The 27,388-nt window shown below is 42.6% G+C and overlaps 1 protein-coding gene across 1 annotated transcript in view; it reads left to right on the top strand.

Annotated features, from left to right (window-relative positions):
• ZNF407 (zinc finger protein 407) overlaps nt 1–27,388 on the top strand; it is a 443,038-nt gene that overhangs the window by 191,119 nt on the left and 224,531 nt on the right. The window lies entirely within an intron of this gene.

Below are 27,388 nucleotides of genomic sequence, written 5' to 3'. Positions count from 1 at the left end.
AATCGATACCTGTAAACCATCTGGACCTAAATGCTCTCCTTCGAAAGTCTTCCCATGCCCTCCGAGCGTATGGAGGTCATGGTCTGAGTTGGAAGGTCGTGGCAGAGAGAATGGATGGGAGAAGGAGAGCCCTGAAAAGATCTCGTTCCAGGGAGAGATGATGGTGGTTTGGACCGAGGTGCTAGGAGAGGTCTGGTTTACGAGAAACTGTGAAGGCAGGGCCGATGGCACTTACTAGAGGACTGCCAGTGAGATGGGAGTGAGGGGAGGAATCAGGAGTGGAGGGGCCGTCATCAGTGATGGTGCCTGTAAGTGAGACACAGAACACCGTGAGAAGAACGTGTGTTGAACTGTCTTTGGGAACCGAGAGACGGGCTTGGGATAGTATCAGGCGTTCAAGTGCAGATGTGGACGGAGAAGTGGTGATTCCAGGAGTAAAGGCAGAGGCCAGGTCCGCAGGTTACCTTTCAGAGATGGAGGCCTGCATGCTGCCTTGAGCTGCCGTGGAACCCGGGTACAGTCATCGACAGCAGGTGTGGAGGAGCAGGAGGAGAAGAGGTCCAGGCCTTTGGCGGTCCTCCTGGAGGTCAGCTGAAGAGGGAGGAGGCCGCAGTGGAGTCCCAGAGGGCAGCTTGGGAGGGAAAACCATGGACTGTGGACGTCTTCGAGGAGGGACTTAATATTCGGGCACAGTATAAAGCATTCCAGTTCTTACTGAGTCTGAACTGGAGTTTGTTGAACTGGATGGTCTTTGAGAGATGCCCTCATTTCCTGAGTCCTGATGTTCTGTCGCGTCAGACCCACCTGTCCAGATAGCGCCTGGGCCAGGGCCCATGCTGTTTGCCTCTCAGGGCTTTTCTGGCAACAGTGCTGACAGGAGGACTCAGAAGGTCTCCTTGTCCGCGTCCGACCTCTGTACGATCCAGACTGTCCACAGGCCATTCTGATGGAACAGGTTACTCAGTCCCAGCCCCATTTACATTTTCTTGCGTTGAGTTATTGAGGCATGAGTGAATCCTGAACCACCTTCACTGTCATTCTCTGGTGTATTGTGATGCATCCGGTTCCTGGGTACGACACGTGAGGCCGTGCTGCGTGATTTCAAGACAGCTTCCCTTGGACGGTCTCTTCTGTGATCCTCCCAGTGAGAGCTCTTTTTTTCAGTCTCTTCCTGCCAACATGTTTTTATATGTTGTGGTTCTAATGAAGCCTTTATTCCATGATTTACCCTCTGTTTTTACATTTTTAAAAGATGCTAATTTTGTGGTTGGTATTTTGCACATAATAAACTTTCACAGTTATTCACTTGTGAATTTGAGTGTTTTTGTAGTTTTTTGTGTATAGTTTTTTTTTATCTTTTGAAATGTTGGTGAAATTGTCATAGTTATTCTTGTTTTATATTTTAACTATTAAGAAAGATTTATATTTTTTCTATTAATAATCCCACCACTTGATATACTGAGTTGTCTTCTTAGAATTCGTTAGGATTATGCTGTGAAACCCCATATGTGTTTTAAAGCTTAATCGTATTATATCATTGTAACCTGCTCTTGGTCTTAAATGGTTAGCAGATTGAGAAAAAAGTAAATAGCACAGTTTGGTCAAATGGCGTTTATTCTCTGTCCCCTACAGTTTTGAGGTTCCCTCTGTGTGTGGCTTCATGGCTTTTTTCCCCTTTATTTTCTGAACTTTAATCTTTGCATATTATTTCATTAACTTTCTACTATAAACCTTACATCATTCCACGCATGTTCTTGTTCCCTTCTTTTCGAATGAGCACCATAGCAGCAGATTGCGAGCATCACCAGTGTTTCAGACAGCTCTGGGATTGGCTCTTGGTTCTGTCACTTAGGAACTGTGAGACCTTTGGCAAGGAGCTTAGCGTGTCTGTGTGTAAAAGGAAGTAATAATAATATTTATTTCAAAAAGTTGTTAAATTTAAATAACATGTCATAAATTTTCTAATACATAGCAAACTACTCAAACTACTCAAACCTTCAAGAAGGTTTTCTTGAATCTGATTCAAATGTACCGTTTCTTCCAGTCTCTCTTCATTCCCTGAACAGCCAGAGCGTGGTTTTCCCACGTTGCATTTCTAGACAACTTACTGTTGTTTTGAAGGCAGTGTCTCTTCCCACCATCCCCAGCTACTTTTATGATTTTCTTTTTGTCTTTGGTTTTCTGTACTTTGCTTATAATGTGAGTTGTGTGTATGTACACATGCGTGCATGTGTGTGTGTGTGTGTGTGTGTGTGTGTGTGTGTGCTGTGTGTGCCTGCAAGCGTGCATGCATTTTCATTCTGCCTCTTGAATGTAGATGTTGGTGTCTTTCTTCAGTTTTGGAACCCTTTGGCTATTACCGCTTTGGATATTGCTGCTGTCTCTCTCTTTTTCTGGGACCTCAAGTACAAGTATGATGGGCCTTTCTGTGTGTCCCATGTGTCTTCTGTTCTTTCCGTTCCTTCTTCTCCTTACTCTGCCGTTTTGGTACTGTCTATTGATTCTGTCTCAGAATTCACTAGTCTTGTCCTTTGCTATGCTGAGTTTTCTGTGAAGCCATCTGATGAATGCTTAATGCAAAATAGTTTATCTTGTAGGTCTAGAATATCCATGTGATTTCTTCAAATACATTAGTTTTCTCCTACAGTTCTCCATTTATTGCATCCACTTTTGTCCCTCTTTTTATCTATTTGTCTTAACAAGGTGCTCATACTTATTCCAAAGTCTTTGGTTATTTTTTTCTGAATTATCGGGTGCATTTTCCTTCCCATTTGCATTTCTGGTAATTCCGTGGGTGTGTGCGTAACATGGTGAATGAAAGAACATAGAGGCCCAGATGGTTAGGTTCTGTTAGGTGCCTCAAGGTTTCAGTGACCCTGTGGTTTGTCCCTGTTTTTCACCTGTGGACATTCTGTGCTTTGATTGAGACCTACTAGGTGGAAGTGGGCTCTCTCTCCTCAGCACTTAAAGACTGCACAACACCTACTCTTGCCCTTTCAGGGATTTTGAACTTCATACTTAGTCTCACGCCCCATGCAGCTTAGGAGTCAGCCAGCTCTCACGTGGGTGGGTCTCTGTTTGTGGCTGGTCCCTTCTTGTGAGCAGAGGTTCATCCCCTCGGTGCTGCAAGGCCACAGTCTGCTTTGCTGTGTCTCATCCCCTTCACCTCCCACCTTGCCAAAGCACATGTCCTGTGGGCACATCCACCTCGCATCTGGGCCTCCTCGAGCTCTCAGTCTGTCACTGTATGGTGGTCAGGATTGATGCTGGTGTTCTTTTATCCCAGTGGAGCCCCTCAGTCTGGGGCAAGGCTGATGTCCCCAGCTGGAACTGGCAAGTGGCCTGGAGAGAAAATGGCGTTCCATCATCAGCCTCCCGAGGGAAGGGCTCGCTGTTCTCTGCACTGGTGGCTCACCTAGTTCTGGCCATCCAGCAGCTTCCTTAATGTCTACTGCTAGGAGTGCATCTGTGCTTAATCAGCCTTTTCTGGTTGTAGGGTTGGAGGCTCTGGATGGCACCATGTATATATCCTCTCAGGAAGTGGAAGTCCCTGATTTAGTTGAAAATTTAGAAATTATGATTTAATAACTTCAGGATGGTAGTGAACAAGTTCTTCGTAACTGATGATGGAATAAAGCAAGGCATGTAGCAAGTGTCCCATTCTTTAGCTTTTTGGATTGGATGCAGAGTTCATTCTTCACTTTACACAAAAATACGTAATTGTTTTTCTTTTTTTTTAATTTATTTAAATTCAAGTTAGTTAACATAGTTTATTATTAATTTCAGGGGTAGAATTTAGTGATTCATTAGCTGCATGTAACACCCAGTGCTGGTTACATCAAGTGCCCTCCTTAATGCCCATCCCCCACCTACCTCCCCTCCAGCAACCCTCAGTTTGTTTTCTAAAGTTAAGAGTCTCTTGTGGTTTGTCTCCCTCTCTGTTTTTATCTTAGTTTATTTTTGCTTCCCTTCCCTATGTTCATCAGATTTGTTTCTTAAGTTCCACATGAGTGAAATCATATGGTATTTGTCATTCTCTGACTTACTTCACTTAGCATAATATCCTCTAGCTCCATACATGTCATTGCAAATGGCAAGATTTCATTCTTTTTGGTGGCCAAGTAATATTCCATTTTATATCTATACCACATTTTCTTTGTCCATTCATGTGCTGATGGGCATCTGAGCTCTAGGTATTTATCCAAAGGATACTAAAATAGTGATCCGAAGGGGCACATGGACCCTGGTGTTTATAGCAGCAATGTCCACAATAGCCAAACTATGGAAAGAATGTACAATTTCTAGCTGTGTTATTGAAACCACATTTGAGTAACATTAAGAACAATTCATAAAGCAAATTGTACTCTTTATTTTTTTCAGTGGTTGGAATTAATTTTAAAAGATCCTAAATTTTGCTTATTTGAACTATTTTTAAGGATTGACTTAAATGTAAGATTCTCAGTAAATTTGAAAGTAGTTCAGTTTGTTGAAGAGCAGTTAATAAGATTTTACCCTCTGTCACAGTTGCCAGTGTACTGATTGTAATTCTGAATAATTACAAGTGCAGAAGCAAACAAACAGATAATATTTTTATCATGAAGCCAGAGGATGAGGAAGTAAATTTTTAGCAAATAGGATTGTTTTTATTACAGCTTTTAAAAAAATATATGATCTGAATGAATAAAAAATTCTTGCTTATACAGTTCAGTGAAACTTTTAATTTTATTCTTGCCTCTTTGTTAAAGAGATTCAAATAACTTATCAGTGGTTTATTCTATAGCACTTTGCGTGTTTCTTTCACTTATATATTATTATCCCCATTTGCTTTGTTTTAAACTGTTTCCATCTCTTTATTACGGAAATTTCCAATGCACAGATACCTTATAGGAACACCACTGTGCTCACTGGATCCTGTGACCTTCAGAGTCAACTTTTGTAGCATCTGTCTTACTTGCTTTCAGCCCTGTTTTCCTTCCCTTATTCCCATCAAATCTCCAGTAGGAAATCAGTTTTATTTTATTTGTGGGATTTATCCTTTTTTGGTTTTTAAACACAAGCAAATATGGAATATATTGTATTTTGAGGCTTAAAACTTTAACTAAAATTTTTTCACAATAGTAATCAAACAGTTGTTGAATAACATTGATTTTCCAAAATTGATTTTCCTTTTATAGATAGTAGAGATTAATAAGTAATTTGGATACATTCAATGATTAGTAGGTATGGGAACCAAGATTTGAAAGAAGGCCGTCCAGATCTGGAGGCTGCGTTTGTGTTTGTTACCCCTGCTGCCTGGCAGGGTATGCAAACCAGATCCTTTCACTTGTTTCAACCTCTTTCTTTGGATTCACAATACAGCTTTAATATTTTAGGTCCTTTCTACTTCACTGTGTTCATAGATTATTCCTGCTGAAGCATAACTCTTTGATTATCTTCCTTCCTATACAAACCAAACGAAAGCAGTGGTGTTCTGTGCCTCCGAATAACATTTTGGAATTCTTTGTGTTGTTCCAAGCTCTGCACAATATGTATCCAAACACCAATTACATTTACTTCTCCCACACAATTCCTTAGGATTTGGGACGTGAACATTTTTAGGTTCATGGTTATGCAAATTCTTGATTGCAAGTTGTAGAATGTACTGGAAACTCTTCCATGAAAGGATATTCTTGGGTTTGTTGCTGCTTTGCCTCTTCGTTGCTTGATTTGGCCAATTAAAGAAAATTCCTTGCTTCTCGGTAATGATCATATTCTGTCACATTTATGGTTCCTTGGGCTGATGTTGAGTCTGAGGTAGACGGTGGAATGGCCCACCTTCAGACTCAGTTCTCCCATCGGGTTCATTTTTTGGAAGAGCTCGTGGGATTCCCTCTGAATGGGATTTACACTTCCCTTACTCTTACAACGTTTTTATGCTTTTTTGTTGAAGACTTACTTCTTATATCCTGATGGTTAAGGTTTATTTCTCTCTTTTCTTACTAATTTAAGCCTACCTAATCACAAATAAACACCTTCCCCCCAAATTACTTGTCTGATAATTCAGTCTGTCTTTTTGCAAAAAAGTGATGAGATTTTACTCTTTATACCAAATGTAAATACTGTATATACAAACCTCTGCTTTCTCCAGATGATGCACTTGTAATAAAATTAATATTTCTTTATGTTTTCCCCACTCAATATAAAAGCTATTTCTTCCTAAGATGATAAGTATATGATAGTATATTTAGATATAAAAAGGTGTGGTAATTGATTGTTGTCTTTTCCATAAAATGGAAACGGAATAGATAAAATTTTTTTTTCTCTAAATTCTGTTTCTACAAACAAATGAATTTAAAAACCTTTCTAAATGTTTATGATTCTTAATCTTGACATTGTTATTAATACTCCATTTTTTATCTTAAATTATGCCAAAATACGGTTGGCTTTTTGTTTGTTTGGTGGCTTTATTTAAAGCAAGAATTTGGTGGTATAGAAGATGAAAAACATTTTATTTGTATGTTTCACTCAATAATGATATAATCAGGCAGGGCATTTGTCATTTAAATTTGTGTCTGTAAAGCTCGATATGCACACTATTATTCTAATAAGGACATAATCTAATTGCTGAAAGTGTTCTGCATTTTAGTGTACATATATATTAATGGTTTTGACTTTTGATCAATAGTCATGCCAGTAAATAAGGCTGTTATAAAATTGTGGATACAGTTCGGGTATTATATAATAAGTAGGGAATTGCTTTCTGTAGACCTCTATCTTGTTTTGATTCCTTTTCCTTTCCTCTGTTAAATTTACTAAGGACCTCATTGATTCTCTTTCCTGTTTGGTGCTAAAATCTCTCTCTGAGTAAAATCTCATTGCTGTTTTATAGTAATTATTTTTTGGTTGCTTTTTCATTGATCTGAAGGTTTAATATGCTCATTCTAGCAAATATCCTGCAGTCAGACTGTGGAGTTACTACTGCGCTAGCTGATACATCATCGGTACAATTGGGAGTATCTCTGTTCGTGGAGATGGAGCCTGCGTGCTTTTAGGAGAAACATGTCACAGGGAGACATCCCATGTGTCGCTTGCCTTTCAGCGATTTGGATTTCTGATTCTTTTTGACAAAGAGTTGCAGAGACTAAACTTGGCACCTTTTCTGTAGTCTTAGTGTTTTTTATAGTGTGTCTGAATGATGTCTCGATGTTAAAACATACTAAAAGTTTCTTTATTACTATTGTCCCCCTTACTTTGATCAAATTTATGTTCTTAGTTCATTTCATAAATAGTTCCCACGCTTCCTCTTACTTGGTTTTATTGGTTGGCATTTGTCCTGCAAATCATGTCACTGATACTTAGTTAATATGGAAAAATACATGTATAAATTTAGGAGCATAAAGGAGTAATTTTTTACTTTACTGTTTTGGTTTATGAAATACAAAATGCAAAGTACATTGTACATTTTTGGACGTCACTTATAGCATTGGTTATAAATTACTATTACACCATTTATATTTGTTTTAAAAGTTAATCTGTTTAAATAAAAAGAAAAATACATATGTAAATATTTATTAAGACCTGTATATCTTCAAAATCCTCTGGTGGTGGTTTTGGGCACATGAAGATTATTTTTAAAAGGTAGTAAATATTCCCAAGAAGCTTCAGTATTGGGCAGGAATTATTTTAAGCATGACTATGAAGTATTTTTTTACAGCATATTTTTATGGGCCATTTTAAAAGCCACCGATAGATTCTAAAGCTACTCTGAATTTTATAGACACTGGATTATGGGTCATCCATAGTCTGGTGGCCAACATCAGTCATATTTTGCTTTTTAATTGGGCAGTTTATGTATTGGCTCAAAATTTCATTTTTTTCTTTTAATGTAGAATGGATATCTGTAACTTCGTAATTAATCAGTGTGTCAGTTTCCTACCTTATTATCAGCTTGGAAATGTGAGATGACGCTTGACTCGATGGTACAGTGGGCTTTGCATCTTGCCCTCCTGAAGTCTGGTTCGTCAGACTGTGCCCCTGCGGTTTTTCTGAGCTCGTTACAGTGCGAGTGCTGGCACAGTACTAACTGCACGAGAATGCCATGTATCCCGGGCTTGGACCTGTGACTTGTTTCCTGTGCCTCAGATCGTCCCACACTTGATTTGTTGGCATGAATTGTTCTTCAGTTCTTGACATGTAGATAATGAAGTTATGTTTGTGTGATACATTTCATTGTCTTTTTGATTTCTACATCCTTCATATTTCTTATGTTGTACTTTATTTATATATAAGATTATGCCCTCAGTGTACTAATTATCAGTTTGTGTTTGAAATTTTGCATATGCATATTGACTGACCACTTGCGAATTTGTTTTTAGGTTGTCAGAGAAGTTTTTTCACTGTGATGCTTTCCTTGCTTTGACTAAAATAAGCAAAACTCTTTTTACACACAGATGTATTTTAATCCAGCAGCTGCCTTCTTACACATTTTTTAAAACACGTTTTGGTTAAGTCAGAAATCCAAATGTAAAATACAGCATAGAAGAATATCACATGTATTTCTGGCCCTCTCTGGAGGGCTGAGGAATAGATAACATTCAGTCATATGTGGCTAGTTTCCAATCGTGACAGTCATTATTCAATACATTCCACTAATATAACTGTAAAGCATATTTTTCATTGTATTTAGCTGGTTTCAAGGTGATTGAACAGGAAAAAAAAACACTAAATGTGAATAAAGACTAAAGCATTTTGGCATGACTCTGGATAAATGATAAAGGAAATAATCTTTCCCTCTCGTTCCTGCCCTTCTGTATGGAGACCTGTCACAGCTGGAAACGCAGTTCATTGTGACAATGTCTTTCACCTCCCCGAGAGGTGGTACCATGTGTCAGCAGAGTCTGAGGCCTCCACTGCTGTGTCTCAGCATCGTGGGCAGGTGTAGAGAATGTTGGGTCTCTGGAAACTTGCTCGTTGGGCTAGCAGTTGAGTCTCTGATGGGATGGGCCTGCAAGAAGTAGCTGTAGATGCTGGGTGTGGCTAGAAGTAGCTGTAGATGCTGGGTGTGGGGTAAAAAGTGCTCATACCTAATGTGTTTGGTATTCTTGTTTTATCAGCGGTGAATCTCAATTATTCCAAAGTACTTTTTGGTCTCTTCTACATAATTTTCATGAACACAGTGCTACTTACAGGGAAGTGATATTTCTCCTTCCAAAAGTCTTCTTATTTTTGAGATCTAGCCTGTGGGAGTGATAGGATCTTGCCAGTGCAAGAATGTGGAAACTTAGTGTGGCCAAGAGGTATTGGCTCTTAGGTCTTTCGCATAGCACACAAGTAGTATGAAATGTGGTTGCTTATAAGCATGCTCCTATTCATTTCTATCCATCTCTGTTGAGTGACCGTTGAAAAGACAGGGTTGTGTAACTAGTCCTTTGGCAAATTGGCATTTTTCTGTTGTCAGATTTGTTTGTGTTTTTATCAGATGCTTTTGTTACCTAACACTGACTGGGGGGCAGGGGACAGCATTTTGGACGGTGTAACCAGTGCATCTGGGGGCCTTGTTCCCCTGATGTTGGCTGAGTGACCTCTCAGACCCCTTCATCAGACGGGATGTGGTAAGAAGGTTGTGAGGTCCACCTCAAATATTATGTAACGGAGCCTTCTCATAGTGGGACTTTTTTTATTAAATCAGTGTTTTTAAATTATTCACTACAATATCAGATACTAAAATACTCCCTTAAGTAAAAAAAAAAAAAAAAAACTTTTTTGTATTGATGAATTTTAATTTTGAGAATTTTCTCAGTAGTGTGTGACTCTAAAGCTGTCACTTCTCTATAAATATCTGAAAACAAGAGAGCTTTTGAGTTGCCTGTTTTATGCTGAATTTCATGGGTTATAAAAAAGGATAAAGTTCATGGTACTTGACATTAAGGAGCTTACAATCCAATATGCTTGCCTTCTTAACTATTCTTGTTGTTGTTTTTACTTAGCTTTCATTCCATTGGAAAAGTGAGATGAGAACCCTAGTTTTGCTAATGGCGTCATTCAGCAGACCTTTGTTCGGCAAATACGCCAATGCCTTCAAGGTGTTAGGAATGTGAGGATGGATAGGATCTGAGACCAGGGGAGAAGTAGGCACTGGGAGGGCTATTCGTCATGTGTGGTGGTTGGTCAGGTGTTAGAGAGATGCACGGGGTGTTATGGAAACAGAAGGGAACAGAATTAAGCTACCCTAATCTTGAAGGTAGCCTTCCTAACTAGTTGTTAAAGGGTAATGGAGAAAATCCAGCGATACTTAAGTGATAAGATTGGCAGCGTTGGTTACAGAGTGAATACGAGGCATGAAGGAGAGCAGGGAGTGAGGAACGACATGCCTGCAGTTTCCGATTTCGTCAGGTGGGTCCACAGTCCTGCCATTCGCTAATGACGACACCACCGTAAGTAGCGGCAGCGGGGCACATGGGGCACTGAGCTTGAGAAGCTTTAGTTCAATGGTTCAAGTAAGTACACAGAAAAAGTTCTAGAAGAACACTTCTTTTTGAAAACATTCCGAAGAGTTTAAAAGATGAAGACATAACACCGTTTGCTATCAAAAACATGTTTATCTAACCACACATATTGGTTTCCTTTAAATTTGGGACCCCCAAGCATAAGGGGATCTTACAGGGTCCTGCCATCCTACCACATTCCAACGGTTCACTTCCTCCCCTCTGTCACCTTAAATCACCAATCATGATCCTCCTCGCTCACTGAGAAAGTGGAAGGTATTCATCACCTTTCTCACCACTAACCTTCCCAGTGCACCCGCACGTACACCCACATTCTTGGCCTCCCTGCCTGTTAACGTGGGTGGGCTAGTGTGCCCTCCGCTCAGGCAGCTTGCCATGCATGCATTTACCCTCCCTCAGCCCGTGGTTTCTGGAGGTGTCCTCCTCTCTCTTCTGTGACACCCAGGGTTTGCTCTCGGCCTGATGGGATCATTCCCACAAATGTCATCCAACTCTGTCTCTTCTGTCCTGAAAATAGAAGCAGACTCTCTTGACCCAACGCTCCTGTCCAGGGATCTGGACTGCTGTGCAGCAACACCCCTCAATAGAACTTGTCTGTCCTGTCTCCTCCCGTCTTCCCCGTACCCCTTCCAGTGGGGCTCAGCCCTAACTCTAAGCCTTGTCAAGGGCACAGTGACTTCTGTGTTGCCAGTTTTAGGGATCAAGTCCCAGACCTCATCATCCCCTGTCAAAGTGTCGCATGGGTCACTTCTGTCTTCAAGCTCTGCCGTCATTTGGCTTCTAGGATGTTACTTCCCCTCCTGCTTCACTGGCCACTCCTGGGCAGCACCGCTCTGCTTCTCCCTTCTCATCTTCTCTCCAGCTGTTGGGGAGCCTAAGGCTTTGTCTGAGACTTGCTCCCTCCCCCCAACCCCGGTTTCCATGTGTGCACATCTGTGTTTCTATCTTCCTCTGTCTTGGCTCCACATACACTCTTGTTCTGGGGGAGCTTCCTAACGATTCTCATGTTATTTAAGGCCTGGATCTCCTTTTCTGAGCTTCCAGGCCTCCATTGCCAACCGCCTGCCTGACCGCTCACAAGCGAAAGGAAGCTCCACATGTACCCCAGTGTCACTCTTCAATGCCCCCTGCCCTTCTCTTCCCAGTTTCATGATGCCTCCATGATTCTACTTGTTTACACCAACGATTTGGAGCTGCCTTTTCCTGCTCTTTCTCTCACAACCCACATTAAAAAGCCCGTGAGTCCTGCCAGCCCTCCTTATAAGTGGATGGAGAACCTCGCCACACCGCTTCTCGTCGGCAGTCATTTGCTGCACATGGCACCCGGAGCCATGCTCTCCAGGTGCAGCCGATGGGGCCCCTGCACCACGCCCTGCAGTAACTTCCCAGCTCTGTCTGCCCAGCGCGCCCTGAGTGGCGAGGCCCTGCCTGGAGTGGTTCCTGGTCAGCTCCTCTTCCCTTGTCCTCTCCTTATCCTTAACGCTGCAGGAGAGAGCTAACACACAGGGTTGAGGCTGCTCTCCTTCGGGGGTCCTGCCTGCAAGGTGGGCTCTTGGCTGGCATGTGGGCACCTGACACTTGAAGCTTTGCTTCTGCTCCCTAAATGACCGGGATGGTCCACTGTGCCAGGACTGTTTGCACAATCAACATGATTGACGGCAGACTCCCACTTAGCTTCTGGGAGTCTGGAGGTTTGGTATGTGCCAGGTGGAGGGGGCATATGTCACTGGCCCCCAGTAGGAACCTTGCGGGCTGAGTTTCTAATGGGCTTCCCTGGGCAGAAATACTTCCTGAGAAAGGAAGACACCAGGTGCCCCTCACTGGAGGGAGAGAACCTACGGAGCTTCGTGCATGGGATTCCCAAGACATCACCTGTGTCATTTGCTGGCTGACCCTCCATATATCCGCTATGATGAACCGTGGCTGACGGTACAACCATTGTCTGTTCCTGGGAGTCCTTCTAGAGAATCGCCAAATGACAGGGTGGTCTTGGGGACCTCCAGAATTCACCCCAAGCAAATTTTGCTTTTGGGTCTGCACTTGCCCCCATGCTGTGCTCTTTCCTGTCCCATAGTTTTTCATGTTGATCCTGCCACCTTGTACAGTAAGTATTGACTGAGTGATCCATTGCCTCCCCTTGCTAGATTGTGTTTTGAGAGTTTTATCCAGTGCTCTGTCTCTAATATCTAGAACAGCGCCTGCCACTTCGCCAAGGTTCACTACATAATTGTTGAATGAGGAGCATTTAAAATGGGTATGGATGGCGGGTGTATGGGAATTTAGCAAAGAAGAAAGGAGGGCATCACCAGTTTGAGAGATGGGGTGACGAGGATGATGGGCTAAACATTGGAGAGGGTTTTTTTGCAGGAGGAAAATCAATTTTCTAGAGCAAAGGAAGCAGAGGAAAGCTGTGACTGGAAATGTATTTCAGGATTTGTCTGGAAGTCTTAGCCAGATTGCTTGTAGCAACCCAGACTACACGGGTGGTGTATTTACACCTGGCTCAATGTACACAGGGGAAAGACAGGCAGTGACACCCAGGGTATTGGCATGGGTCAGACAGGCAACACATCAAGGAGTCCTGCGATGTCTGGTCATCATTTGTGCCATTCGGCAGCACTGTGGAGGCAGAGGGCTCTCTTCCTGTGAGGCCAGGCACTGAGACAGGGTCTCCATGCCCGGGAGCCCCAACTTGTCGGTCAGCATCACCACCTGTTATGAACAGGCTCTTCACTATAGTTGACTATTACTATCATAATAATTGTAGTTCAGCCTCAAGTGAAAAGCTCCAGAGTGTGATGGTGCTGGACAACTGGCTCCTTTCCTGAAATCCATGTGCATATGGTCCCTCCTTGATCAGCCACCAGCCATTGACGGGCACATGGTTTTATTTCACCCTTTACCACTCGTTCCATCTCACCGGGAGTTGAGAGCTGGCAAAATCAGAGCTCCAGGATGCAGAGCAAGACTTGGAACACAAGTGTGTTTGGTCCCAGAGCTCTCGATCTTTTTGCTGCTTTGTAGTGCCACCAAAGGGGAGTTATTAGAACAGGGCATTTGTCCTGCAGAGAAGGTTGTGGTGAAAGACACTTGGGATGGAAAGCATGTAGTGGTGGTCGGTGTTGAGGTAGCCATGTTCCAGGAGAGTGATGTTCTACCAGGAGTGATTGAGTTAGGCCATGTGGGGGGAGACAGAAAGCGAGAAATGCCTACAGATGTGTTTACCCTCTCAGCGTCGGTGTTTTCAGAGATTGGGCCAGGATATAATCCATACTCACCTCAGGAATCCCCACAGAAGAGTTACTGTACTGAAAGCAAGTGTTGGTACTAGTGTTGTTTTGAGAAGTCTTTATTTTTTTTAATTTTTTAATTGTTATGTTAATCACCATACATCATTAGTTTTTTAATTTTTTATTGTTATGTTAATCACCATATATTACATCATTAGTTTTTGGTGTAGTGTTCCATGATTCATTGTTTGTGCATAACACCCAGTGCTCCGCTCAGAACGCGCCCTCTTTAAAACACATCACCAGGCTAACCCATCCCCCCAACCGCCTCCTCTCTAGAAACCTCAGTTTGTTTTTCAGAGTCCATCGTCTCTCATGGTTCCTCTCCCCCTCCGACTTACTCCCCTTCATTCTTCCCCTCCTGTTATCTTCTTTTTTTTTTTCTTAACATATGTTGCATTATTTGTTTCAGAAGTACTGATCTGTGATTCAACAGTCTTGCACAATTCACAGCGCTCACCATAGCACATACCCTCCCCAATGTCTGTCACCCAGCCACCCCATCCCTCCCACCCCCCCACCACTCCAGCAACCCTCAGTTTGTTTCCCGAGGTTAAAAATTCCTCATATCAGCGAGGTCATATGATACATGTCTTTCTCTGATTGACTTATTTCACTCAGCATAACACCCTCCAGTTCCATCCATGTCGTTGCAAATGGCAAGATCTCATTCCTTTTGATGGCTGCATAATATTCCATTGTGTATATCTACCACGTCTTCTTTATCCATTCATCTGTCGATGGACATCTTGGCTCTTTCCACAGTTTGGCTATTGTGGACATTGCTGCTATAAACATCGGGGTGCACGTACCCCTTCGGATCCCTACATTTGTATCTTTGGGGTAAATACCCAGTAGTGCAATTGCTGGATCATATGGTAGCTCTATTTTCAACTGTTTGAGGAACCTCCATACTGTTTTCCAGAGTAGTTGCACCAGCTTGCATTCCCACCAACAGTGTAGGAGGGTTCCCCTTTCTCCACATCCCCGCCAACATCTGTCATTTTCTGACTTGTTAATTCTAGCCATTCTGACTGGTGTGAGGTGGTGTCTCATTGAGGTTTTGATTTGGATTTCCCTGATGCCGAGTGATGTTGAGCACTTTTTCATGTGTCTGTTAGCCATTTGGATGTCTTCTTTGGAAAAATGTCTGTTCATGTCTTCTGCCCATTTCTTGATTGGATTATTTGTTCTTTGGGTGTTGAGTTTGATAAGTTCTTTATAGATTTTGGATACTAGCCCTTTATCTGATATGTCATTTGCAAATATTTTCTCCCATTCTGCCAGTTGTCTTTTGGTTTGGTGGACTGTTTCTTTTGCTGTGCAAAAGCTTTTTATCTTGATGAAATCCCAATAGTTCATTTTTGCCCTTGCTTCCCTTGCCTTTGGCGATGTTTCTAGGAAGAAGTTGCTGCGGCTGAGGTCGAAGAGGTTGCTGCCTGTGTTCTCCTTTAGGATTTTGATGGACTCCTGTCTCACATTTAGGTCTTTCAACCATTTGGAGTCTGTTTTTGTGTGTGGTGTAAGGAAATGGTCCAGTTTCATTCTTCTGCATGTGGCTGTCCAATTTTCCCAGCACCATTTGTTGAAGAGACTTTTTATTCCATTGGACATTCTTTCCTGCTTTGTCAAAGATTAGTTGACCATAGAGTTGAGGGTCCATTTCTGGGCTCTCGATTCTGTTCCATTGATCGATGTGTCTGTTTTTGTGCTAGTACCATACTGTCTTTTTTTTTTTTTAATTTTTTTATTGTTATGTTAATCACCATATATTACATCATTAGTTTTTGGTGCAGTATTCCATGATTCATTGTTTGTTCATAACACCCAGTGCTCCATGCAGAACGTGCCCTCCTCAATACCCATCACCAGGCTAACCCATCCCCCTACCCCCTCCCCTCTAGAACCCTCAGTTTGTTTTTCAGAGTCCATCATCTCTCATGATTCGTCTCCTCCTCTGACATAGTCCCCTTTTCTTCCTCTCCTGTTATCTTCTTCTTTTTCTTTTTTCTTAAAATATGTTGCGTTATTTGTTTCAGAAGTACAGATCTGTGATTCAACAGTCTTGCACAATTCACAGCGCTCACCGTAGCACATACCCTCCCCATTGTCTATCACCCAGCCACCCCATCCCTCCCACCCCCCACCACTCCAGTAACACTCAGTTTGTTTCCTGAGATTAAGAATTCCTCATATCAGTGAGGTCATGTGATACATGTCTTTCTCTGATTGACTTATTTCACTCAGCATAACACCCTCCAGTTCCATCCACGTCATTGCAAATGGCAAGATCTCATTCCTTTTGATGGCTGCATAATATCCCATTGTGTATATATACCACATCTGCTTTATCCATTCATCTGTCGATGGGCATCTTGGCTCTTCCACAGTTTGGCTATTGTGGACATTGCTGCTATAAACATTGGGGTACACGTACCCCTTCGGGTCCCTACATTTGGTACCATACTGTCTTGATGATGACAGCTTTGTAATAGAGCTGGAAGTCTGGAATTGTGATGCCGCCAGCTTTGCTTTTCTTTTTCAAGATTCCTCTGACTATTCGGGGTCTCTTCTGGTTCCATACAAATTTTAGGATTATTTGTTCCATTTCTTTGAAAAAGGTGGATGGTATTTTGATGGGGATTGCATTGAGTGTGTAGATTGCTCTAGGTAGCACTGACATCTTCACAATGTTTGTTCTTCCAATCCATGAGCATGGAACGTTTTTCCATTTCTTTGTGTCTTCTTCAGTTTCTTTCATGAGTATTTTATAGTTTTCTGAGTACAGATCCTTTGCCTCTTTTGTTAAATTTATTCCTAGGTATCTTATGGTTTTGGGTGCAATTGTAAATGGGATCGACTCCTTGATTTGTCTCTCTTCTGTCTTGTTGTTGGTGTATAGGAATGCCACTGATTTCTGTGCATTGATTTTATATCCTGCTACTTTACTGAATGCCTGTATGAGTTCTAGCAGTTTTGGGGTGGAGTCTTTTGGGTTTTCCACATACACTATCATATCATCTGTAAAGAGTGTGAGTTTGACTTCTTCTTTGCCGATTTGGATGCCTTTGATTTCTTTTTGTTGTCTGATTGCTGTGGCTAGGTCTTCTAATACTATGTTGAATAGCAGTGGTGAGAGTGGACATCCCTGCCGCGTTCCTGACCTTAGGGGAAAAGCTCTCAGCTTTTCCCCATTGAGAATGATATTCGCTGTAGGTTTTTCGTAGATGGCTTTTATGATATTGAGGTATGTACCCTCTATCCCTATACTCTGAAGAGTTTTGATCAAGAAAGAATGCTGTACTTTGTCAAATGCTTTTTCTGCCTCTATTGAGAGGAGCATATGACTCTTGTTCTTTCTTTTGTTAATGTATTGTATCACGTTGATTGATTTGCGGATGTTGAACCAACCTTGCAGCCCAGGGATAAATCCCACTTGGTCGTGGTGAATAATCCTTTTAATGTACTGTTGGATCCTACTGGTTAGTATTTTGGTGAGAATTTTTGCATCCATGTTCATCAAGGATATTGGTCTGTAATTCTCCTTTTTATTGGGGTCTCTGGTTTGGGGATCAAGGTAATGGTGGCCTCATAAAATGAGTTTGGAAGTTTTCCTTCCATTTCTATTTTTTGGAACAGTTTCAGGAGAATAGGTATTAATTCTTCTTTAAATGTTTGATAGAATTCCCCTGGGAAGCCATCTGGCCCTGGGCTTTTGTTTGTTGGGAGATTTTTGATGACTGCTTCAATTTCCTTAGTGGTTATAGGTCTGTTCAGGTTTTCTATTTCTTCCTGGTTCAGTTTTGGTAGTTGATACATCTCCAGGAATGCACCCATTTCTTCCAGGTTATCTAATTTGCTGGCATAGAGCTGCTCCTAATATGTTCTTATAATTGTTTGTATTTCTTTGGTGTTGGTTGTGATCTCTCCTCTTTCATTCATGATTTTGTGGATTTGGGTCATTTCTCTTTTCTTTTTGATAAGTCTGGCCAGCGGTTTATCAATCTTGTTAATTCTTTCAAAGAACCAGCTCCTAGTTTCGTTGATCTGTTCTACTGTTCTTTTGGTTTCTATTTCATTGATTTCTGCTCTGATCTTTATTATTTCTCTTCTCCTGCTGGGTTTAGGCTTTATTTGCTGTTCTTTCTCCAGCTCCTTTAGGTGTAGGGTTAGGTTGTGTATTTGAGACCTTTCTTGTTTCTTGAGAAAGGCTTGTATTGCTATATACTTTCCTCTCAGGACTGCCTTTGCCGTATCCCAATGATTTTGAACAGTTGTGTTTTCATTTTCATTGGTTTCCATGAATGTTTTTAACTCTTCTTTAATTTCCTGGTTGACCCATTCATTCTTCAGTAGGATGCTTTTTAGCCTCCATGTATTTGAGTTCTTTCCAATGTTCCTCTTGTGATTGAGTTCTAGTTTCAAAGCATTGGGGTCTGAAAATATGCAGGGAATATTCCCAGTCTTTTGGTACCAGTTGAGACCTGATTTGTGACCTAGGATGTGATCCATTCTGGAGAATGTTCCATGGGCACTAGAGAAGAATGTGTATTCCGTTGCTTTGGGATGGAATGTTCTGAATATGTCTGTGAAGTCCATTTGGTCCAGTGTGTCATTTAAAGTCTTTCTTTCCTTGTTGATCTTTTGCTTAGATGATCTGTCCATTTCAGTCAGGGGGGTGTTAAAGTCCCCCACTATTATTGTATTGTTGTCAATGTGTGTCTTTGCTTTTGTTATTAATTGCCTTATAAAAGTGGCTGCTCCCATGTTAGGGGCATAGATATTTACAATTATTAGATCTTCTTGTTGGATAGACCCTTTAAGTAAGATATAGTGTCCTTCTTCATCTCTTATTACAGTCTTTGTTTTAAAATCTAATTTGTCTGATATAAGGATTGCCACCCCAGCTTTCTTTTGGTGTCCATTAGCATGGTAAATGGTTTTCCACCCTCTCACTTTCAATCTGGGGGTGTCTTTGGGTCTAAAATGAGTCTCTTGCAGACAGCATATGGATGGGTCTTGTTTTTTAATCCAATCTGATAGCCTGTGTCTTTTGATTGGGGCATTTAGCCCATTTACATTCAGGGTAACTATTGAAAGACATGAATTTAGTGCCACTGTATTGCCTGTAAGGTGACTGTGACTGTATATTGTCTGTGTTCCTTTCTGATCTATGCTGCTTTTAGGCTCTCTCTTTGCTTAGAGGACCTCTTTCAATATTTCTTTTAGGGCTGGTTTTGTGTTTGCAAATTCCTTTAGTTTTTGTTTGTCCTGGAAGCTTTTTACCTCTCCTTCTATTTTCAATGACAGCCTTGCTGGATATAGTATTCTTGGCTGCATATTTTTCTCGTTTAGTGCTCTAAAGATATCATGCCAGTCCTTTCTGGCCTGCCAGGTCTCTGTGGATAGGTCTGTTGCCAGTCTAATGTTTCTACCATTGTAGGTTACATATCTCTTCTCCCGAGCTGCTTTTAGGATTTTCTCTTTGTCTCTGAGACTCGTAAGTTTTACTATTAGATGTCGGGGTGTTGACCTATTTTTATTGATTTTGAGAGGGTTCTCTGTGCCTCCTGGATTTTGATGCCTGTTTCCTTCCCCACATTAGGGAAGTTCTCTGCTATAATTTGCTCCAATATAGCTTCTGCCCCTCTCTCTCTTTCTTCTTCTTCTGGGATCCCAATTATTCTAATGTTGTTTCATCTTATCGTATCACTTAATCTCTCGAATTCTGCCCTCGTGATCCTGTAGTTGTTTCTCTCTTTTTCTCAGCCTCTTTATTTTCCATCATTTGGTCTTCTATATCGCTGATTCTCTCTTCTGCCTCATTTATCCTAGTAGTTAGTGCCCCCGTTTTTGATTGCACCTCATTAATAGCCTTTCTGATTTTGACTTGGTTGGATTTTAGTTCTTTTATTTCTCCAGAAACGGTTTCTCTAATAACTTCCACGCTCTTTTCAAGCCCAGCTAGTATCTTTAAAGTCATGATTCTGAACTCTAGGTCCGACATCGTACTAATGTCTGTATTGAGTAGGTCCTTGAGAAGTCTTTATTGGGAAATGTGTCCTTTAGGTTTCAAGGCATTGAGACGCTATCATATCAGTATTTTTTAATACATTTTTGAGTTGTGTTTAGATTATTAAGAAGCCAAGTTTACTTTAGCTTTAGTATGAACAGAACATGGGTGTCACCATCACGTACCTGAAGGAGCAAGCTAGCAGGAAACAAGCCTGGGGTGGGGGCTCTGCGTGTCTCTGTGTCCAGGTATGTGGTCTTATTCTCGTTCTGGGCTGGCCCTCCGTTGTTTTCAAATAGAGGGTTATGATGTATCGGTCAGTATGACATCAGACCTTGGTAGCATCAGCTCACAGTCTCTTTTTCTGTCTCTTTTATATTAATGTATTTTCTAGAACTAACACATAAGAAATTTAGAATAGTTAAAATACTTAAGAAAATTAGAAAGTGCTTAGGAGAAGTCTAGTAATTGTCACAGGAACCCGGTGTGGAGTGAGATGGGGATTGTAATTGGCACTAAATTTAGACCAAGCTCCCCACCGGCAAAAAGCACACATGAGCATACACGCAGACCTACTTTGCGTACAGACTGTTTACTCTCTAATCTGAGGCTGCGTTTTATTCACTGGGAGAGACAACCTTATCCTTCAGGGCCAGAAGGAGTTTGGCATTTGGGCTTTTGTTACTAGGTTGCTTTCCTTTTGTAGAACTTAAAAAAACTTTCTTCATTTGGCTCTTTTTGGAATGAAGGGAGCTAAAACCGCACTCAGCGAGGACCTTTCTCTGGGGCCCTATCCTGGCATACGCATCGGTGTGGGGTTTTCTGGTTCCATGGCATGATGACAAGTCCTGGAGAGCCTGCGCAGAGCAAGCTCTCCGTGCCCTGCTCGCTTTTTGTGTGCGTTTCACCTTCCTTCCCGCTGCAGACGATGCTCTCTTCCAGGTTCATCTCTCACACTGAAGCGTGTGCCGAGTGTGTGGTGGTGTTTGATGGAGCCCCATTCTCTTTAGAAACCAAAGAACAAATTTTAAAAGTTAAAGAACTTTCTTCATCCCTCTCTGGTCTGGGGAAAACCAATCCCATGTCTACTTCTTTCATGCTTAAGGGGTGAGGATGGAGTTGGGTAGAGATGTTTACCAAAATGTTAACATTTCCCATCCAAACAAAACAAAACCTAGAATCTCTGTATCTGCTCGCCCACCTGATTTGCCTTTGTTAGTACTTGGTGTCCCAGCTCCCCACACAGAGTGCCCTGAAGGAGAAGAGGAAGGTTGTGAGCATGCACAGTATGGCCGTGTGTTGGTGCCGCCAGAAGGCACCTGAGGAGCAGGGCAGACAAGGCCATTTCACAAACCCCCCATATTTTGTGTGAAGTTTTGTTAGACTGTTTTGAAATAATTTCAAATTTATAGAAAACTTGTGAGAATCAGATGAAGAACTCCTGTCTACCCTTTGTCCAGAGAGCCTATTCAATTTGTCCACGATTCCAGTAATGCTTTTGTAGCAAGAGGATTTAATCCTCTGCCCGTGGCAGCCGCCATTTTACTTTCTGTCTCTGTTGGGTTTGACTCCCGGGGGCCTCATGGAAGCGGCATCATGCGCTATGTGTCCTTTTGTGACTGGCCTGTTTCACTGAGCTTGGTGCCCTCAGGGTCATCCATGTGGTAGCAGGGGTCAGAATGTCCTTCCCATGTAAATCTGAGTCAGAATTGATTGTATGGCTACACCAGACTTGTCATTTATCTGTCAGTGGATACCTCGTTTGCCTCTGCCTTTTGACTCTGAGGGCTATGTTGCTGCCAACATGGGGTACAAATATCTTCTTGAGACCCTGCCTTCATTTCTTTTGGGATATACCCAGGAGTGGAATTGCTGGATCATATGGTAATTTCATTTAATTTTTCGAGGAACCTTCATCCTATTTTCCATAATAGCTGCACTGTCCTGCATTCCCCAGCAGCTGTGCATGAGGACTCCAGTTTCTCCACATCCTTGCTGACACTTGATATTTCTGGCGTTTTTGATCTATGGTTGTGAGGTGAGAGAGAGCCTATTTTAATTATAGTATCTTCTTTGGACTAGTACATCTCTTTGTTTTTCCCTCACCGTGTATTAGTTTCTTTTATGTAGAATGTAAAAGTTCATTTGGCATTTTATTTTTATATTTTTAGTAGTTGGCAAGGAGCATATTGATTTGAAGGCGTATAATGTTTTTTACTTTGAATGATAGTTTGATGATTTCAGCAAGTTTCCTTTTTAGAGTACCTGAATCATACCTTGATAGGAAAAGAATAATTAAAACTGATTTTCTCCTTTTGTCTATGTTAGAACTTGTTATGTGAAAATGCAGTTCAGTAGTTCCATTCAAGTTTTTTAGAAGCTTTATGCTTTTACCTTGAGTATTTATCACTAAAACTTTTTCTTTAAGGTCTTTTAAATTCTGCCAACTTTAGGTAATTGATTTTTTCCTTCTATATGCATAATGAAGTTAGCTATTTGGCAGCATCTGATTGCTTTATGTGAGATTTTCTCCATTCTTTCTTGGGGTGCTATGTCTGTAGGAAGGAACACTGGGGACACTGGGAGGTCCGGGGACTCACAGGTGAATTCTGGCACTTGTACACCCTGGTACTCTGTTCAGGTGATGGTTTCTCTTTGCAGCTGGGCAGCAGCTAGCTCTCTTGTGCTGGCTTCCTTTTACTGTCTGTTCTTATTCAGATCTTTACCACAGTCTTCACGTTTTCAAACCTAGCTCCAGTTTTGTACCTCCCCACCCGACCCTCGGTGCCTCCTCCTCTATCAGACAGGTAGATGCATTCAGTCAGTCACTTAGCACTTACTTTGCTGTGGACCTTTGACTATATTCACCATATGTATCCTCAGGTTACTCCTGGAGGAGACAGGAAATTAGACTGTGTTTGTTGGACTTTTTGATGGGATTATGCACAGGGAGGACACCTGAATTGGTTAAGAGCTGGAAGAGCCTTCTAGTAGGACGCAAGGAAGTGATGAGTTTCACTGGAATCAGTGGCCTGGCGCCCGGCGGGAGCAGGACGGGGGGGGGTGGTGTTCCTGAATGAGAGCGGCTCAGCGAGGCATGGCCACACCGGCTGGGAAGATGCTGGAGTTGGCCAGATGACGCGATTCTGAGAGCAAGGAATTTGAGTTTCATTGTGAATACTGTCTGAGGTTGTAGAATGTTGATGTGAGTGAGGGTCAGCTTCCAGTACTAGAGACCATTCTTCCTCAGCAAAAGGGAAAGGAGGAAAGGGGAGGAGGAACAGGAAAGGTATAAGGAAAGCCAAGCAGCGATGTAACATAAAGGGGATTTTCTTACCTGAAAGGCATTCACATGTGGGCGGTGTGGTGCCCAGCCTGGCTCCTCTCTCTCTCTGCTCACCCCAGAGACACCTGCGGTCCAGTAAACTCAGCAGCCTCCAGCCATGACATCGTAGTTCAGGCCGGAAGAGGCAGGAACAGAGGCAGTCAGGGTAGGGCCCCTGTGCAGAGCCCCATCTCTAGAAAGAGCCTTTCAGAAGTCCTGTGTGGTCAGTCTCTCTGGCCCAGCTTCCCTCACTTGCCCATATGCTGTCTATAAAGACTGCTGGAAAGGAGCTTTGGGACCTGCTGTTAGCAGGAAGGAAGGGCAGAATGGGCGTGGGAGGAAGCTCCGAGAGGTCTTTGCCACAGGGTACATTAAAGGATATGAAATGGGCTAATTTGATCAGGTTTTCTTCTTCAGTGAATATCTCCTCTGGAAGCCTTATGGGTAGTGATTTTACTAGAAGGCAGGTTGATTGGTGGCATGGTTCCAAGATAATCCAGGTGGGCGGTGATAAGCCACTTGCCCCTGCTCGCCCTCTTGGTCCCCAGAGCTGCAGGAGTGCCCTGTCTCTGTGGTCTGCATGCTGCATTACTGCTGTGCAGGCTCCTCCCCTTCAGCACATAAACCTCACACCGACCTCCTCCCACAACCCCGGTCTCGTCCGGTACTGTCTTCCTCTCCCTTCTGTCTGACACACTCGTTTGAGAGGACAGCGTCCTCCCATCTGTTTCTTCACCACTGGTCGACTGCTGGCCTCATCCGATTGCAGTGCTCGGTGGCCTACTGAAACTAGATTTGGCCAGGTCACCAGTGATCCCTCCCCTGTGGTATGTGGCGGCTCCTGGTCTACCCGATGCATTGTCGAGAGCATCGCCTTTGCCTTGGCTTCTGCTTACTCCTCGTGGTTTCTCTTCCAATGACCTCTGACAAGCCCAGAGCTATTCAGAACCAAGATTTGCAAGGCATGGGTTGAGTATATGGGAGAGGCTATGGAAGCGTCTTAACTTCTCTTGGCTTGAGAAGTCTCGGGTGAGCCACTGGAAGGTCCTCATGTGGGGACATGAGACTTGAACTCCAAGTTTCCGGAAGGTACTTTGCTTAGGTTTCCTCGGACAACCCTGAGACACGGGTGTGATTTCCCTGCTGTGCAGACGGAGGTAGTAAGGCTCAGAGAGAGGAAGAACCAACAAAGATGAGCTATTTGAACCCTCATCTTTGTGGTTAGTGTTCATGTGCCTTACTTTTCCAAGGTAGGTAAGACAGATTTAATTTTAAAAAAATCAAGCCCATGTTGATTTGTGTTTCTAGCTTATAGGTGAGGGAAAAAATAACCTTAGAGATTACCTAAATCAGGAAGATACTGCCTGTGGGTGTAAAATATGATTGTTATTCAAGTTGATTTCAAATGTGATGAAATCATTGAAGTTATAGTAGGAAGAAAAAAATCCCCGGAGAAACGATGAAGAATTTCAGATTTTGCAGTTGATGTAGATTTCACTTATGGCATTTCCTTCTGAGCCTTCATTAGCAATAACATGCTACCAGAGTTGAGTAGATTGTCCTTTTCTTTAACTTACGACTTGTTTTATATATATAAATATATATATTTATAGGTGTATAAATATATGCACACTTACTGTTATATATATTTATATAAGTTACATATGTAAATGTATATATGCATATTTGTTATATGTAAGGACTGTATATTTTTCCCCATACTATCATGTGTAATATCTGAAAATTTGCCATTTTTGTTAACTAGCACTAGAAAAGGAATCATTGGGGTTGAGTGGAGAGAAAGTAAAAGATAATAAGCAGGAGGAAGAGAGTTATTCTTTTAAACTTACAGCCTGGGGAATAAAAGAGCCTCAGGCTAACATTTCACAGCTTGTGTAAACTATATTTAATTTTTATGTAATACAACACACCGTTCCGAAGCCCACCTCAGGGAAGCTCGTGTTCTGAAGTGTTACTGGGAAATTTGCTCCCTGTGCTAACGCAGTGCCCCCCTCGTGGTAGTGATCGTGGGCACAAGCTTTCTGCATATTTGCTGTTCCCTCAGGGTGATTTGGGCATTTTAAAGTCACTCGAAGCATGAGGAAGCTAGGTAAATTTCATTCTAGGAGTTGTATTAAGATGTTTCCAGGAGTCAAACAGAACACCTCTGAATATATTGTGTAACAAGGAACCCAAACACCGCGCACATTCTCACCAGGAGATGAAGTGCGCCTGTGCCTCCAGGGCCTGCATCTGCCTGTGTGAGCCCATGTCGGGGGTCAGTAGGGATCTGTCAGGCACCCCAGCAAGGGCCGAGCATATATGTTCCTGTTCTTGAGAGAGCCTGCATTCTAGCATTGCAGAAAGTAGCCTATAAACCGGTAACAACAATAAATGAGATCATTTTCCTTACTCTCACAGGGTCATGAATGAGCTTGGTATGGAGGGTAGTACTGCTTTGACTAGGGTGAGGAGGACAGTACTGACATTGGGGCTGGGGCCTGCAGGCCGTGTCGCGGCAGGAAGGTGCACACACACCCTGATCAGGACGAGCTGGGCAGAGTCCCCAGAGCAGACCGAGACTGGTCCGGCTCGCACGTCATCAACAGGGGTGAGGGTGGTGGGAGAGGTGCTCCGAGAAGTCTCAGGTCAGCTTCCTGTAGACCCTGTAGGTGCCGGAAGGGCTGTGTGCTGTATCTTGAGTTTAACAGAAAGCCCTTGGAGAGGTTCAGGATCTCATATATCCTTGAAAAGTCATTCAGGCTGATCTGTGGGCAGAGGATTGGCAAGGAGCAGGTTATCGCAATTGTGGCTGGAGATGGTGGTGACTTGCGCCGGATGGTAGCAGTGGGGGCAGGGTGATGAAGTTGGATTGGAGGGCCTGGCGATAAGCCAGAAGGTGGCTTGCTAGACTAGGTAGTGAGGGCATGGGGAAAACATATCCAAGGATGATGTCTAGGTTTGTGCTGTGAGCAGTTGGGTGGATGGCGGTTCCTTCTGCTAAAGTGGGGAGTCTTGGGAAGACAGCATCTGAGGAATGTGGGGCAGGGTGGTGGATTCCTTTATGAACACTTAATATTGAGATAGCTTTCAAATATTCAAGTGGACCACAAATTATAGGTTAGCTGCACATGTTCATCCGGAGTTTACATGGTTGAGAATCTTTAATTTCTTATGATTTCTGAAAATAATCTTTCCTAAGAATTGTACTGAGATTTTTTGTTTTTTTTTTTTGTTTCTTTAATCTGGGTTTTTCAAACTTTAGTATATATACCTGTCTCTTTTGTTCAGTAGCAGTACAGTAGAATACGTGATTAACCCTTGGAGTGCCGATGAGTCCTTTGAAGGCAGCTTGCTAATTTAGATCACTGTATCCCACCCCCCCACAGTATACATAAAACTGTCTCAGCTGGTTTAGAAACTATTCTCTAGTTGTATTTAGTTTCTGTTTCTATGGGCCCTGTCACAGGTATAACCCAATTTCTTCATTTCTTAGCTACTTTATGCCTGGAAAAATGGAATGGTTTGGGTATGAAGAAATCTCTTACACTCTCCTCCCCTCCCCTCCCCTCCCCTTTTGTAAGTACAGAAAAGACTTAAATTGCCACTTCTTTTGACTGTGTTAGCCTGGAAGGGCTTCTTCTGAGAGCAGCTGTCAGCCCTTGCCTATTTTCAAAGCCTCCGTGGGAGGCAGCTTAGGACTCCTTACAGCTCATAGTCTTTTTCCTGATCTGGAAGCAGCTACCAAAACAAACCCTGATTGTCCAGAACTCATCTTTGCAGCTTTGTATCCGTTGCACGCATCTGGCCATATAATCTCAGTGGGACCGACATACCTACCACCTCTCCTTCATCTCTCACTACTGAAGGGAAGGCGTTTGGGTTCATTACATGCTGCTCCCAGTGTCAGCTGTTACGGCAAGAGGCACGGTGTGATGAACTGGCTCCTGGCTCTGGGTTTACGGTTTAGATCGAAATAGACATGACCCACTAAACTGCTGCGGTGTTGTGGCAGGTGCCACTATACAGTGAAAACAGTGCCCGTGGTGGTAGAGGAGGAGACAGGACTGCTGCTCCCAAACATTTGGAAGACTTCATTTAAGTCTAGGATTTTGTTTGTTCAAGATAAAGGGAGTGAATTCCTGGGAGAAGGAGAATTTTGGGTGAGTGTGTCTGTATCTTGAATGAAGGGGTGGTGGTGTTTGAGTTCTGAAAAAGAGAGGCCAGTGTGTCTGGAGATGACCTGAGAGATGCAGATTTTCAAACAGGAAGAGGA

The sequence above is a fragment of the Eumetopias jubatus genome, unplaced genomic scaffold (genome assembly GCF_037043125.1).
Source record: "Eumetopias jubatus isolate StellerSeaLion01/CBP00866 unplaced genomic scaffold, mEumJub1_p1.0 scaffold_16, whole genome shotgun sequence".
Classification (NCBI taxonomy): domain Eukaryota; kingdom Metazoa; phylum Chordata; class Mammalia; order Carnivora; family Otariidae; genus Eumetopias; species Eumetopias jubatus.
This window is presented reverse-complemented; position numbering and strand designations above follow the sequence as displayed.